This window comes from Solanum dulcamara, chromosome 1 (assembly GCF_947179165.1).
Source record: "Solanum dulcamara chromosome 1, daSolDulc1.2, whole genome shotgun sequence".
NCBI lineage: Eukaryota > Viridiplantae > Streptophyta > Magnoliopsida > Solanales > Solanaceae > Solanum > Solanum dulcamara.
Genome location: NC_077237.1, coordinates 31,739,023 through 31,755,288, shown reverse-complemented (window position 1 = coordinate 31,755,288; position 16,266 = coordinate 31,739,023). Strand labels below are relative to the sequence as shown.

General features: G+C 40.5%; 1 pseudogene; it reads right to left on the bottom strand.

The window, feature by feature from the left end:
• Positions 1 to 11,435: 11,435 nt before the first annotated feature.
• LOC129904268 (5S ribosomal RNA) lies at positions 11,436 to 11,552 on the bottom strand (annotated as a pseudogene).
• Positions 11,553 to 16,266: the final 4,714 nt, after the last annotated feature.

Genomic DNA, 16,266 nt, shown 5'->3' with positions numbered 1-16,266 from the left:
ATTTTCTGGATATTTTCTTAGTCTAAACTATGAAGGAAGACATAGAAATTGGATTAATTTCGTGGGTATTGGGCCTGACCCGAATTAGAATTGGGTTAGGCCGAATCACTATTTAGTTTGGCCTGTCAGACTTAAAACGTCTATATCTTATTACTCCGATATCACATTTCGTCCCACGACCTATGGTTGGAAAGATATTTCAATTATCTACAACTTTTATGTTGAGAGCTTTCCCAAATTCTCAAATTATAAAGAGGTTATGGCCTCCCGAAGTCAGCTTACCCGAAACGTGACTTTAAGAAAAACATATTTGATGGCTTCTATTTTGATTTGGCTTAAGGGTCCTTCTTGAGATGTATTTTACTACACATAAATTATTCATATAACTTGGCATCTACAACAAATCATGTCCTTTTAAAATTCAAAATTAAAAGTCCTTGAATTTATAATCATTAGCTTATGAATAATCCAAAATGCAAAAATACGGAATGTAACATTCTTCCCTCCTTTAGAACATTCGTCCTCGAATATTAAACCCGCCTCATAAAGTCTTATAAGAGATTTGGGGGAATAGTCTTTTTTTTTTTTTTTTTTTTTTTGCAACAACAAATAGTTTCATATGTCAATCAATATAATTAATCGAGAGGTTTAGATTACCTGTAGGCGTAGAAAACAAGAGAGGATACTTATCCTTCATCTCTTCCTCGGCTTCCCAGGTCATCTCTTCTCTATTGTTATTTCGCCATAATACTTTGACGAAAGCCACATCCTTAGTACGTAACCTTATGACTTGGCGATCAAGTATAGCTATAGGGTTTTCCTCATAAGAAAGCTCCTCCGTCACCTGGATATCATCCATGGGGAATACTTTAGAAGGATCACCAATGCATTTGCGAAGCATCGACACGTGAAAAACAGGGTGCACTGCTTCCAAATCAGATGGTAGGTCCAACTCATATGCAACCTTGCCTATTCTACGAGTAACCTGATAAGGGCCAATGTAGCGCGGGCTAAGCTTTCCTTTCTTACCGAATTTCATTACCCCCTTCATGGGTGACACCTTCAAAAACACCCAATCACTAACCTGAAACTCTAAGGGTCGACGTCGATTATCTGTATATGATTTCTGTCGACTCTAGGTTGCTAATAACCTTTCCCGAATAAGCTTGACCTTATCAACAGCTTGTTGAATCATATCGGGTCCGATTAACTTAGCCTCACCAACATCAAACCAACCAATAGGTGACCTGCACTTCCTGCCATATAAAGCCTCATACGGTGCCATCTGAATGCTAGAATGGTAGCTGTTATTATAGGCAAACTCAATAAGTGGCAGATGGTCATCCCAACTACCTTTAAAGTCAATAATACAGGCCCATAACATATCTTCTAGCGTCTGAATAGTGCGTTCAGCCTGCCCATCAGTCTGAGGGTGAAATGTTGTACTAAGATTTATTTGTGTTCCCAATCCCTTCTGAAATGATCTCCAGAAGCTAGCTATAAACTGAGCCCCTCTGTCTGAGATAATAGATATGGGAATCCCATGAAGTCTTACTATCTCTTTGATATATAACCTTGCATAGTCCTCCGCTGAATATGTAGTTCTAACCGGAAGAAAGTGGGCTAATTTTGTCAGCCTATCTACAATCACCCATATGGAATCATACTTCCGTTGAGTGCGAGGTAAGCCTGTAATAAAATCCATATTAATTGCTTCCCACTTCCAAGTCGGGATTTCCATCTCTTGTAATAGTCCGCCAGGCTTCTGATGCTCAATTTTAACTTGTTGGCAGTTTGGGCACTGGGCTACAAACTTTGCTATATCCTTCTTCATGCCATTCCACCAGTATAAACATCTAAGGTCATGATACATCTTTGTCGACCCTGGATGCACAGAATACCGGGCATAGTGTGCCTCTCCCAAAACCTATTGTCGTAGCCCTATAATCTCAGGTACGCATAATCTGCCTCTATATCTTAGCACTCGGTCAGGTGTGACCTTGAATGGGGTCCTTTCCTTTTGAAGGGTTTTATCCCGGTATTGTGCCAGAATAGGGTCTTCATACTGGCGTTACTTTACCTCTTCTATGATAGAGGATTCAGCAACTCCTCGAATAAAAACTCTACCATCACTAGAATCAGCCAAACGGACTCTAAGGTTAGCTAACTGGCAAATATGACGGACTATCTTTTCTCGTTCTGGTTGTACATCTGCCAGGCTACCCATGGATTTACGGCTAAGTGCATCTGCTACAACACTTGCTTTCCCTGGGTGGTATAGAATATTAATATCATAATCTTTCAGCAACTCTAGCCACCTTCTCTGTCGCAAATTCAGGTCCTTCTGTTTAAAGATGTATTGGAGACTTTTGTGGTCCGTATAGATATCAATATGTACACCATATAAATAATGCCTCCATAGTTTCAAAGCATGAATTACTGCTGCTAATTCCAGGTCATGAGTTGGATAATTTCTTTCGTGCTTCCTTAACTATCGGGAGGCATAAGCTATGACTCTACCATGTTGCATCAATACACAACCTAACCCAACACCAGAAGCATCACAATAAATAACATAGCCATCTGGTCCTTCAGGAAGGGTTAGAACTGGGGCCGTAGTCAACTTGTCTTTCAGCAACTGAAAGCTTTGTTCACAGGCATCGGTCCACTGGAACTTAACGGCCTTCTGAGTTAGCCTTGTTAAAGGTGCTGAAATTGAAGCAAATTTCTCAACGAATCTCCTGTAATATCCTGCTAGCCCAAGAAAACTACGTACCTCAGTAGGTGTCGTAGGTATAGGCCAAGTCTATACAACCTCGATTTTCTGTGTATCTACTCGAATACCATCAGCTCCAATAATGTGCCCCAAGAATGCTACTGAAGTCAACCAGAATTCACATTTAGAAAACTTAGCATACAACTTCTGGTGCTGGAGCACCCCAAGTACCTTCCTCAAATGATCTACGTGCTCCTCTTCCGATCGTGAGTAGACCAGAATATCATCAATAAATACAATCACGAACAGGTCTAGGAATGGCTTGAACACTCGGTTCATAAGATCCATAAACACTGCTGGAGCATTGGTCAGCCCAAAAAACATCACCCGAAACTCATAATGCCCGTATCGGGTCCTAAACGCAGTCTTTGGAATATCTGCCTCCTTTACCCGTACCTGGTGATAGCCTGACCGCAAGTCTATTTTTGAAAAACACTTAGCACCCTGCAATTGGTCAAATAAATCATCAATCCTGGGGAGAGGATATCTATTCTTTATTGTCACCTTGTTCAACTGCCTATAATCAATACATATTCGTAGTGACCCATCTTTCTTTCTCACGAATAATACCGGTGCTCCCCAAGGTGATATACTGGGCCTAATGAAGCCTTTTTCTAATAGGTCTCACAGTTGCTCCTTCAACTCCTTCAGTTCTACGGGTGCCATTCTGTAGGGAGGAATAGATATAGGCTGGGTATCTGGCAATATATCTATATTGAACTCTATCTCCCTCTCAGGAAAAAGACCTGGAAGTTCATCTGGGAATACATCTATAAATTCGTTAACTACCGGAACTGACTGAAGAGTCGATTCCTCTGCTTCCAAGTTATGGACACAAACTAGATGATAAATATAACCCTTTCTAACCATTTTCCTTGCCTTGAGGTATGAAATAAACTTACCCCTCGGTGATGCTGTATTGCCCATCCATTCTATGACTGGTTCTCCTGAGAATTGGAATCGAACTACTTTTTCTCTACAATCAACATTAGCATAACAAGAAGCTAGCCAATCCATGCCCATAATAACATCAAATTCTGTCATAGCTAACTCTACCAAATCTGCCTTGGTGTGTCGACTATATATAATCACCAAACAATCTCTATATACTTGGTTGGCTATAACAGAATCTCCTACCGGTGTAGCTACCTCAAATGGTTCTATTGATTCAAATTTTATTCCGATTCTACTAGCAACAAAGGGAGATATATATGATAAGGTGGAACCTGGATCTATCAATGCATATATATCCTGCGAGAAAATCGATAATATACCTGTAACCACATTTGGCGATGCCTCCTGATCCTGTCTACTAGCCAAGGCATATATGCGGTTTGAAGGACCGCTTGAACTAAAAGATCCACCACGGCCTCTACCACGGCCTGCTGTTATCTGAATACCCTGCCCCACAGGGCACATAGCTACAGATGAAGATGAGCCAACAACTGACCCAGTAGACTGAGCTGCACCACTTAAATTACCCCTAAATGGACACTCCCTCATAATATGGCCTTGACGGCCGCAAGTAAAGCATGCACCTGTAGAAAAATGACATTCTCCAAAATGTGACCTACCACAACGAGGACACCGAGGCAAAGGTGGTCTCGACTGATGCGAACCCCTGTTTATCTGTGAACTTGAAACCCTGGAGCTCTGACCGGATCCTGAATACCCTATACTATCGAATCTACTACCTTTGAATTGTGGGGGTGCACTCCGGGCTGGCTGAGAAGGATATCTACTGTACTGCTGAGGCTGCCCGCCTTGAAATTCCCCAGAATAACTAGCCGATCTAGCTCTTTTACGCTGGCCTCTATCATGATCTCTATCGGGCTGACGCCCTCTGTGCCGATCTTCTACCCCTTGTGCATATGCTTGTACCCGAGCAATATCCATACCTGGCTGAGAAGCCATTGCCATACAGCTATCAATCAAATTACGATCCAGCCCCATCACATACCGATGCACTCTATCAGCTATGTCAGCTACAATAGCTGGCGCATGTCTCGCCAACGAGTCAAACTCAAGGCTAAAATCTCTGATGCTCCTACCATTCTGCCTCAATTCTAAAAACCTGTCTACTCTGGCTCGTCTCATCTCTGGAGGTAGAAAGTGGCCAAGGAAGGCCTCCACAAATTCACCCCACACCGCTGGAGGAGCACCCTCGCCCCTAGATAACTCCCATGACTCATACCAATTAATAGCTACATCACGCAGCCGATAGGAAGCTAACTCAACAGACTCTGTCTCAGAAGCCTTAATTATCCTCAACGTACGCTGCACCTGTCGAATAAACTCCTGCGGGTCATCCCCGGGCCTTGACCCATAGAACTCTAGGGGATTACAAGTCAAGAAATCACGAGCCCTTAAACTATCATGTCTATCAGCATAGTCAACCCCTAACCCATGTCTGTGAGCCTGCCCTATCGCTATTCTGGTCAGCAACTGAACTGCATCTCTTATAGCCCTATTCTCTGCCCCTGGCTGAGGAGCTAGAGGCTCAGGTATTGGAGCCTCTGGAGCTGGCGGTGAAGCAACCCCCCGATCCATAGTGTCAGTTCCTGCTGCTCTCTCCTCATATGGCGGCGTAGTAGAGCTCGCCGACTGGAGCACAACCTCAGGCATAGACTGGGCATGGGCCCTAGTAATCCTCGGGGTCCGGCTAGTCTCTCCTGCTATTGACTTTCCCTTTTGGGCAGCTGTCGCTTTTCTTGGAGGCATCACTGTAAATATAATAGTATGTTAGGGAGAAATTATCCTGATAATACAGCTCTATCGCACGATTTAAAGTAAAAGAAATGATAACATCCTAAATGTCCTGTAGCCTCCTGTTTATAGATGTGGTGCACAACACACCGATAAACAAGACTCTACTAGACACGGTCTGTAGACACTTCGAGGATGAACTGCTCTGATACCACTTTTGTCACGACCTAGCCCCGTAGGCCGTGACTAGTGTCCGAATTGGACACTCGTATACACACATATTATCTATTGTCAATCGACAATTAAACACGATATAGAATTTATATGAGTAGCACGTTGTCTCAAACGGTCACTTATATATATACCAAAATCAGCTATTTCTTGGGGAGTCTTAATTGTCAAAAATAAGATAACATAATACGTAAGCCGACAAGGCTTTTACTCCGAATGTAAATGTCCAAAAACATAAGCCATACTTGTACACCAGACAACATCTACATACAACCCACTCATGTGTCTACAGACCTCTAAGAGGATTAACAATAGCATATGACGGGACAGGGCCCCGCCGTACCCCTAAATACACAAATATATACATTATAAGGATTAGTACCAAAAGTTTAGGCTCCGAGACAATGGAGCACTTCAACCCGTTGAGTAGAATCCTAAGGTGGCGGCTCTCCAAAATGAGTATCTGTACCTGCGGGCACGAAATGCAGCCCCCCGAAGAAGGGGATCAGTACGAAATATGTACCGAGTATATAAAGCATAAAATATCGTAAAGGAGATCACATCTGAAATAAAGATTTAGGAGTCAAGTATCATAATTAATAAATCACTGTACCTGTGTCTTATAAAATGAAGACATGCATATCATCATCATATATCGTACCTGGCCCGTTATGGGACTCGGTGTCACAATTATATCAATATATCGTCATATGTATATATATACCATACCCGGCCCTCTAGCAAGGGACTCGGTGAATAGAGTAGTGTACACTGATACCGTACCCGGCCCATTATGGGACTTGGTGCCATAATCATATCGTCATATCATTATAATATCATATTATCATATCACGTACCCGGCCCTCTAGTAAGGGACTCGGTGAATAATGTAGTGGAATCCATACATGATAACATACCCGGCCTATCGTAGGACTCGGTGAATAATACCATAACAATATGCACGAATAAGGTATCATTAGCAACCTTGTGAAATTTGATCATTATCGAAGACTTAATAGAATAAGCAAAATAGTCCATCATTTGAAAACAAAGACAATAGTCATTATGAATCACACCAATTATGGATTATACTAAAATATGAATTATACCACAACATGAGTTATACCAACTAGGATGGCTGGAATCATACACATGAGTCAAGACATAACAATATAAATTTTGAAAATCAAGAACGGTAGCCACCCGAGTATATCTACGAATAAGAGTTTCTTTGGAATTTAAGCATACGTCATTCATTCGTTTCATATGGATCATGCCAAAAGAAGAAAATGTTAACTTTACATACCTTTAGCGTTTATACCTATATGTTGTCCAATATTATCTCAACCTATATTAAAACGTTAAGCACTATGGTTAAGCTATGGACAAGAATAAAACGTAGTCTATCGTTAGTAGGTTATTTCAAAAAAAAATTGGACAACACCTCCCCTATACCGCTCACTTTTCCTACTTTCAAACCAACCATATAATCATCAATCAACATCAACAATCCAAAATATTGACACAAAATAAGATTTATTATTGACAATAAGCCTAGAATATTTCCACCCGACTCATGTTACCAAAGCAGTAAATTCGGAAAGTCAAGTACCTCACGTTGTATCTAAATTTTGAAACTGAAAACGGCAAAATTGGACTTTATGACCTTCATGAAACATTTCTATCTCTGTCTTAAGTTTCCAATGCAAAAGAAATCAACTCAAAAGTCATTTTCTACAAAGCGATATCATCAAAATACGAACAGCTATACATGAAGGATTTTTCAATCCAGAATCTGGACAGAATTTGTCTTATGATTCATGCTCAGTTTTAGACATAATAACAGCAGATATAGACTAAGACATAAACATAAGAGTTGTAGGTACGTGTATTATATTTCCAAAACATGTTTAATATCTAAAATCGAAGGTCTACACAATGAGATATTCCAGAATTACTACCAGCTACTCAATTCCAAAAACGGGTTTGAACATTCACAATCTTCATACACCTTTTTCCTCCAAATTCAAGAACAACAACTCATCAACAATATCAAAACAATATCAACCATTATTATACATCATCACTAAGATAATTCCATCTATTTAATCTACCTAAAACAACCCTTTAACCCATAACTCTCAACAAATCACCAAACTAGTTTATAACACTATTTTCTCCGTTCTAATCCGTTAAAACTCTAACTAAACTTGTTAACAATGAAAAGGAGACTTTAATATTACCTTAAATTTGCAGTACCATATAAAATCTTCTCCTTATTGGCTGATTTCTAGCTCAAATTGAAGCCAACGCGATGTACAACAATTTTCTCTTCATGAGCTTCGGATTTTGGGACTCGAATTTTGGTCGGATTTGGTTTTTCTCTCAAGAACTTCTCCTCTCTCTCTCTCTGGAAATTTTCTGGATATTTTCTTAGTCTAAACTATGAAGGAAGACATAGAAATTGGATTAATTTCGTGGGTATTGGGCCTGACCCGAATGAGAATTGGGTTGGGCCGAATTCACTATTTAGTTTGGTCTGTCAGACTTAAAATGTCTATATCTTATTACTCCTATATCACATTTCGTCCCACGAACTATGGTTGGAAATATATTTCAATTATCTACAACTTTCATGTTGAGAGTTTTCCCAAATTCTCAAATTATAAAGAGGTTATGGCCTCCCGAAGTCAGCTTACCCGAAACGTGACTTTAAGAAAAACATATTTGATGGCTTCTATTTTGATTTGGCTTAAGGGTCCTTCTTGAGATGTATTTTACTACACATAAATTATTCATATAACTTGGCATCTACAACAAATCATGTCCTTTTAAAATTCAAAATTAAAAGTCCTTGAATTTATAATCGTTAGCTTACGAATAATCCAAAATGCAAAAATACGGAATGTAACATAATATGCATATCAACTCTTCTTAACTTTCCAACCTCTTAGGTTACACCTTAGTATTAATAGAATCTATTTCCTTAGTCGTTTCCTCGACCAGTTCTTTAATTTGTTAAGGCGTTAACGAAAATTGGGCAGCACCTGCCTATCCAAATTCCCAACCATGTCCTTAGCACCTTCAGCAAACCAAAAATACAACCAGAAGCCCATACATATACATATTACGACAACATTACACAATATAAACCCCCAACAATTCACTCGAGACTAGGATACCAAAACTAGAGTTCAAAATCTTTCTTTCATGAATATTTTAATTGCAAAGCGGAGGGTCGTGTGGATGCAACCAGCAGCTCCCCCAACTCATTTAGAGAAATTTTAGACCCTGCAACACGCCACAACCCAACCATCAGCAGCCCCCACGCGCACAACACCTTATTTCGACAACAATTCACTTCTAGCGAATCCAATTTAGTTTATTCTGAACGCTGAACTTTTCAAACCTTTTCCCCAACTTCCAGAATCACCTAAGGTGTGTAATACACCCTAATTTAACCTCATAAACTTCAAATTAGAGGGGAAGAACTTACCTATCCCAAAATTGGCTAGAACTCGCCGAAATCGCCTTTGGATACGAACACTATTCTGTTCTCAGCGGAAATGTTTTCCCTAGGAGTATTTGGTGCAGGCTAGTCCCCGAAAATGCCTTTTTTTTCACAAGTGCCTCAATTTTTTTTTTAACGTGCTGAATCGTCATGGCAGCTTGCTGTCCGTTTTTTGGCTGCACCAAACTCTAATTTTACTATACTAATACTTCCATATAATCGTGGTATATGCTATATAATTAATTTACGGAACGAAATTGGGACTTACCTTATTTTTCTCCCAAGCCGTCGCAATTTTCTCCTTAGCCCTAGGGTTTGTTTTCCTTTGTTGCTGCTGATTTTTTTGGATCAGAACTTAATCCATTAGTCATATATACATATATTTAGGTGGGCCATGGATCCATACCATGAAGGAGGGGCTGCCACGTGGCAGTGGGGCCCACCTCCCCCAAGCAGGTGGGTCACCTACTTGACCCTAAGCAGGTGGGTCACCTGCTTGATTAGGTTCTGCCACGTGTCACCCTCCCATTGGCTGCCCCGCAAATTTTCTTTTTCTTCCTCGTGGGTTCGTAATCTCATTCGTAATCTCGTCTCACTTCAAGAGCCTATGAAACCCTTGCTATGTAAGCTTGGTATGTAATCAAGTAAATCACGTATGTAAGACTTCTAACTTAGTAGTTTACGTAGATAAGTCGAGTCCTACTACCCGTTACTTGGCCTCCAACTCATTCCGACTCCTCTTGACCCTATTTCCAACCTTCCCTACCATTGGGTGTCACATTCTCCATTCTTAGAGTTGTTCAATAGGGTCATAACTTAAGTAGCTCACATACTAGCTTCTAAGTAACTTAAGGAACCTTCCGAGTTCAGAGATGTGGGGTGTAACAATTTGTGACCCCGAGCCCCAGAATAGACCGGATATACTGTGATGACATACGAGGTTAGCCGTATACGATGATATGATGCCATATACGATGACATGATAAAATTATATACATGATGATATGACGACTTATGATTATTATGAAATGATTATGATACCGAGTTTAATAGAGGGCCGTGTATAGGGTATGATAAGGTATATGACTGCATGTCCTAAGCTGCAGGTACAGTAATCTGTTAACTGTTATACATGTCTTCTGTATCCCATTTCAGTTGTTGTCTCAGTTATGATATATTATGTTTTATATACTCAGTACATATGTCGTACTGACCCCCCTTTCTTCGGGGGGAGGCTGTGTTTCATGACCGTAGGTACAGATGTTCATTCTGGAGATCCGTCAGCTTAGGAGTTCCTCTCGGCTATGTCGGAAGTGCTTCACTGTTCTGGAGCCTAAATTTTGATATGCTGCTGTTACTATTCCTAGAGGTCAGTAGACATATGGATGTGGGTTGTTTGTGAGTTCGGTTCGATTGTGCCTATACGACACGTTGTGAATGTTTTCGTTATAGCAGCCTTGTCGGCTTGCATGTCCTTATATGTTATGACACGAATGAAAGAGTCCAAACGAACACGAAGAAGTTTTAACCCATTGGGGTTTTTGTGGGTAGTATCACCTTGTTCATAGTCCGATGTGACTACAACTGACAGGTAGGTATATGGGGGTCCAGGTCAGACCCCAGTCGCGGCCTACGGGGTTGGGTCGTGACAATACATCTCACTGGGAATGACTCAAATTGTATACTCTTATTTTTACTCATTTAAGGTTTTTGATTAAATTTGGCAGCAAGTTCATGGATTGAGTTATTTCTGTAGAATTTGCAATTAGAGACGATGATGACAGGAGAAATGGTCGTAGTCCTGACAGAAGAGGTCGTGATATGTCACCTGACAGAAGAGGTTATGACCGTCGGTGTTCTCCTAGCCCATATAGAAGGGATAGGGGTAGTCCTGACTATGGGCATGGAGCACCTCTAAACTCAAGGGTTCAGACCAGGAGAAGTCCTGAGTATGGTCGAGCAGAAAGTCCCGTCAATGAGAGATATCACAGGTCCCTTCACGCCAAGCTTAGTCATAGTCCTATACTTATCCCAGTGGGTACCACTTGTCCCTTTAATGAATTCACAATGTGCTAGTTATTTTGCAAAGCTACATCTCCTATCTCAAAGGGTCTTATCATCTTTCACGGTGGAGTTACGTATCCACAATACTTCTTTATATCAACAATGTCATGCATGGCCAACGTATATATACATGCATATCACCTTATATCACAGCCACACAGGGATTTTAGGGGGTCACCCATCCCAATATTACTCTTGCCCAAGCATGCTTAACTTCAGAGTTTTGATGGGATCCGGTACGTTAGTGCTGGTATGATCGCACCCTCCCCCGTGGGGCGCATATCTATCGAAGAAGATGATGACCCAGCAGCTGATCTAGTAGGCCAAGCTGCACCGCCCAAGTTACCCTTATATTCTTATTACACGGACCACATCCTATCTTTAGCCACTTCCTCACAAAGCTTTACTTATTTTCATAACTATCCTCATTATTTTCACATCAATCCTGTTCGCATTCTACCCCATAGTATAACACTTCTTAACCTTGTTTACGATTCCTAATGTGGGTTATTTACCCTTTTTAGTTAGTCTTATCCTTAATATATCGTTATATCCAAAACTACCAGTCTTTCCCAAATTATTTTCCTTTTATTTCAAGGAAATTTTGGGCAGAGTTTCCTCTGTATTTCTTACTATCTCAACGCCTGCACGCAGAAAATGCCAATAATGCCTCACAGGGGCAATACGCATAAAGATACATATATACGTATCATATCACGTCATATCGTAGCCTCACAGGGCACCCAATATCAACAATAGTATAAATTGATGGACTTACCTTATATGTCCAACTCAAACTGCACCTGTTTAGACCTTTTTTCTACTTTTCCTTTCAATTTTCAACTTTACATGTCAACCGTAATTCAATACCTTACCTGGCACCTATCATTCATGCCTCTCTTACCTGTGTGCTGTGTAACTTCCAATATTGTCCGTAACCTTCTTCTATTGATATTGTCCATCTGCTGAAATCATAAGTTAGTATGAGGAATTTCATTCCCTATGACTCGGCTCTATCGCATGATCGTAGATATGAAACATAGGTAACATCCTATATGTCCTGTAGCCTTTTGTTTATAGATGTGGTGCACAACAAATCGATAACCAAGACTCTACTAGACATGGTCTGTAGACACTCCGAGGACGAACTGCTTTTATACCACTTTCTGTCATGACCCAATCCTGTGGGCCGCGACTGGGGTCCGACCTGGACCCCCGTTTACGTAACTATCGACTATAGTCAAATTGGACTATGTATAATGTGATACTTATTGCACCCCACCCTTTTTAAACTCGGAATGTCTCATAAGTTCCTTGGACATTATCATGTAAGCCGGATACGCTACGACACTATCAAACGAATCTAAGGAAGGGAAAATGTGATACCCTATAGTAGAGAAGGTGAGAGATGAAATCATAAGAGTCCGAAAGGATTTGGAGGCCAAGTAATGGGTCGTAGGACCCGATTTATCTACGTAATCTACTAACTTGGAACTCTTACATACTTAAGCTAATGGATTACATACCAAGCTTGGGTAGCATGGGTTACATAGGCTCTTAAAATAAGACGAGATTACAAACCTACGAGAGGGAGCAAGAACTAGTTTCCGAACTTACAAAAGTGAAGCAAGCAGGTGACGAGCAAGAACCTCAAGCAAGCAGGCGACAAGCAAGCAGGTGACTCACCTTCCTACTAAGATGAATTTAGGGTGATAATAACATAAATTTACTGCTTGGGGTAGCGAGGAAGTCGAACAAACAGCCCGCTCAATTTCAGCGCATTTGAAGAAGTTCCGAGTTGCAATTTGACAATTTTGGCCAATTCCGGGTAAGGTACGGTTTCTCCTTTTAATTTGGACTTTATGGAATTGTTATAGAGTGTGTTACACTCCATATAGGTGGATGGAAATATCAAAATGGCATAGAAATACTTGGCGTTTGGAATAAACTAAATTGTAGTCGTTATAGTCGAATTGTCGTCAAAGTAAGGCGTTGTTCTTGTGAGTTGCTGCTGCAGGGGTGTGGTGTGTTATTTCAGGGACTAAATATGTTCTAATATGGGTTAGAGTGATGCTGGTTGAATCCACATGACCCCCAATTGCGTATAATTAAAGGCGTTACAAAATAAAGGCTAGACGCCCTATTGTGATATCGTATTTTTGAACAAGTCGTTTGGAGTTTATGTGGTATATTGTTGGTATGAATTGCTGCAGGTTGTTGTTTTTGGTTGGCTGTAGGTATTAGGGACCTAATTGGAAATTTGGATAGGGCACATTATAGGGGAGGTGCTGCCCAATTTTCGTCGACGCCTTAGCGAATAACAGAACTAGTCGGGGAAACGACTAAGGAAATAGATTCCATTAATACTAAGATGTAACCTAGGGTGATGGGAAGTAAAAGGAGTTGATATTCATACTACTTTAATGTTGAATAGGTTCAAAAGACGGAGAGGCAAGTACGATAAGGAATAATTCAGACAAGGTATGTAAAGCTTCCTCTTGGCATGTTTTTGTATAAGCAAGTACAACTATCTTTCTTTACTTTTGGCAATGTTTAGCCTTAAGTGAATTCTACGTGGAATGTGGGAATAATTCCATTTCCAGAACTCCAGGTATGCCCCATAATCCCTAACGACAGTTAAGTGTTGACACCCCTATAAGGATTAAGTATTGCCTGTTAAGGTTTCTACATGCTAAAGAGTAGTGTATGGGAAACTATCTTTCCCTTATCTTGATATGTATTTGGTACGAAAGTGAAATTTGAATGGCATAATGGCTCACCGAGCCCCATAATGGGACGGATATGAAATAGGTGTATGAAGGTCATCTGAAAGAAAGTACAGACTACATAGAGCTTATTCTCTTTCTTCTCTTGGGCATGTCTCTATTTAGCTATAAGTTTAATGTAATCTAAACTCCGTGGTAACTCCATTCTTAAATATTTCTTATTTACTTTTGAACATCGAACTTTGATAGTGGTTGAACTATTTCCCTGGAAACTTGTATATATTAAAGAGGGACCAAATGTACAGGCTCCAAGTCTTAATGACTATACGAGATTAAGTGTTTTTGATTCAATAAATGATTTGTCCCTACGTTAATACATGTCTAGGGTCCCCGAGATCACTTTTCAGACAACCCATAATGGTATTTAGAGGACACTCGAGATGACTACACCGTTACTCGGGTCCTCAAACCAAAGCATAACTTTCTTATTTGGTCGAGTCTCTGATAATGATTTAAATTGCATATAGTTACTCACGACTCTACTCGTGTATATTGTAACACTTCTTTCACCGAGTCCCAGGCCAGGTACGTTGTCATGCACAATTCACTACATTATTCATCGAGCCACTTACTAGAGGGACGGGTATGTATGTATATATATGATGATGTGTTGCAATAAGGTGGTGATGGAGCCGGGCCTATGATGGTCCTACAGATGTGATTCACCAGACCCCTAAAAGGGCCAGCTATATTGTATAAATTGGGCATGCATGCTTTTGTGATTCACAGAGTAAAGGTACATGACTTCGATTTAATAATTTGTTCCCCTGTTTCTTTATTTCGAATATACCTCCAGTGTATTATGTTACATTTTACATACTCAGTACATATGTCGTACTGACCCCCTTTCTCGGGGGGATGCATTTATGCCTGCAGGTACAGATACAGATTTTGAGAGTCCGTCAGCTTAGGATTCCATGCAGCTCAGCTGGAAGAGGCTCCATTGTATCGGGGCCTAGTTGTTGATACTATCCACGGATGTATAATTTTTTTTTATCCATTCAGGGGTACGGCGGGGGCCCTATCCCACCATATGTTATCATTTATATGTTTAGAGGTCTGCAGAAGTATATATGTGGGTTGTGTATATCAGTTTGATTTAGCTAGGTCTAAAATATATATGATATATGTTATTATGTAATGACAGCCTTGTCGGATTGTGTGCCCTGTCATGTTGTGATACAAACGAAAAGAGCTACAGGTTTATGAAAATGTTATCGCCCAGTAGAGCTCTATTACATGATATTATCTTATTTATGATTCAATATGACCGCAACTAATAAATATGTATACGGAGGGTCAAGGTCGAACCCCAGTCGTGGCCTACGGGGTTGGGTCGTGAAAATACTGCTCACAAAAACCTCAATGGGTTAAAACATTTTCATGTTCATATAGCCTCCTAGATATAGGAACCAAACACATGAACCCAATGGGTGATAAAATATTCATACACATGTGGCCTCTTTTATTTGCATCATGTTATGAAAGGGAAAGCCAGCCGATAAGGCTGCCATAATATAACAGCTTTTATAACATATCGCATATGCATAACTGAAATAAACTTCTAAACAATCCACACACATATGTCTACAAACCTCTAAGAATAGGAATGACAACATATGGCGGGACAGGGCCCCCGCCGTACCCCTGCATAAACGAAAACATACAGCAGAGGTTTAGTACCAAAAACTAGGCTCTAACACAATGAAGCTTTTCCCAAACTTGCTAGGTGGAACTCTAGGTTGGCGAATCCTCAAAGCGCGCGTTTGTACCTGCGGGCATGAACGTAGCCCCTCAAGAAGAGGGGGTCGGTATGATATATGTACTGAGTATGTAAAGCATAAAATACCACAAGGAAAGTATAGTTGACACGGGGATGCAGAGAACAAGTATAACAATTAATAAATCACATTACCTGCACCTTCTAAAATGAGGTCATGTAACTCAATATGATATTCCAAACCTGGCCCGTTATGGGACTCAGTGTTACAAATTTATCTTTATGTCATCATATGCATAAATATACCATAACCAACCCTTTAATGAGACTCGGTCTACAATCATGTCATCTTATCATTGCATTTACATAGCATACCCGGCCCTTGGTGGGGCTCAGTCATACCCGGCCCTTTTTGGGACTCGATCATACCCGGCCCTTTTTAGGACTTCGGTCGTACCCGACCCTTTATGGG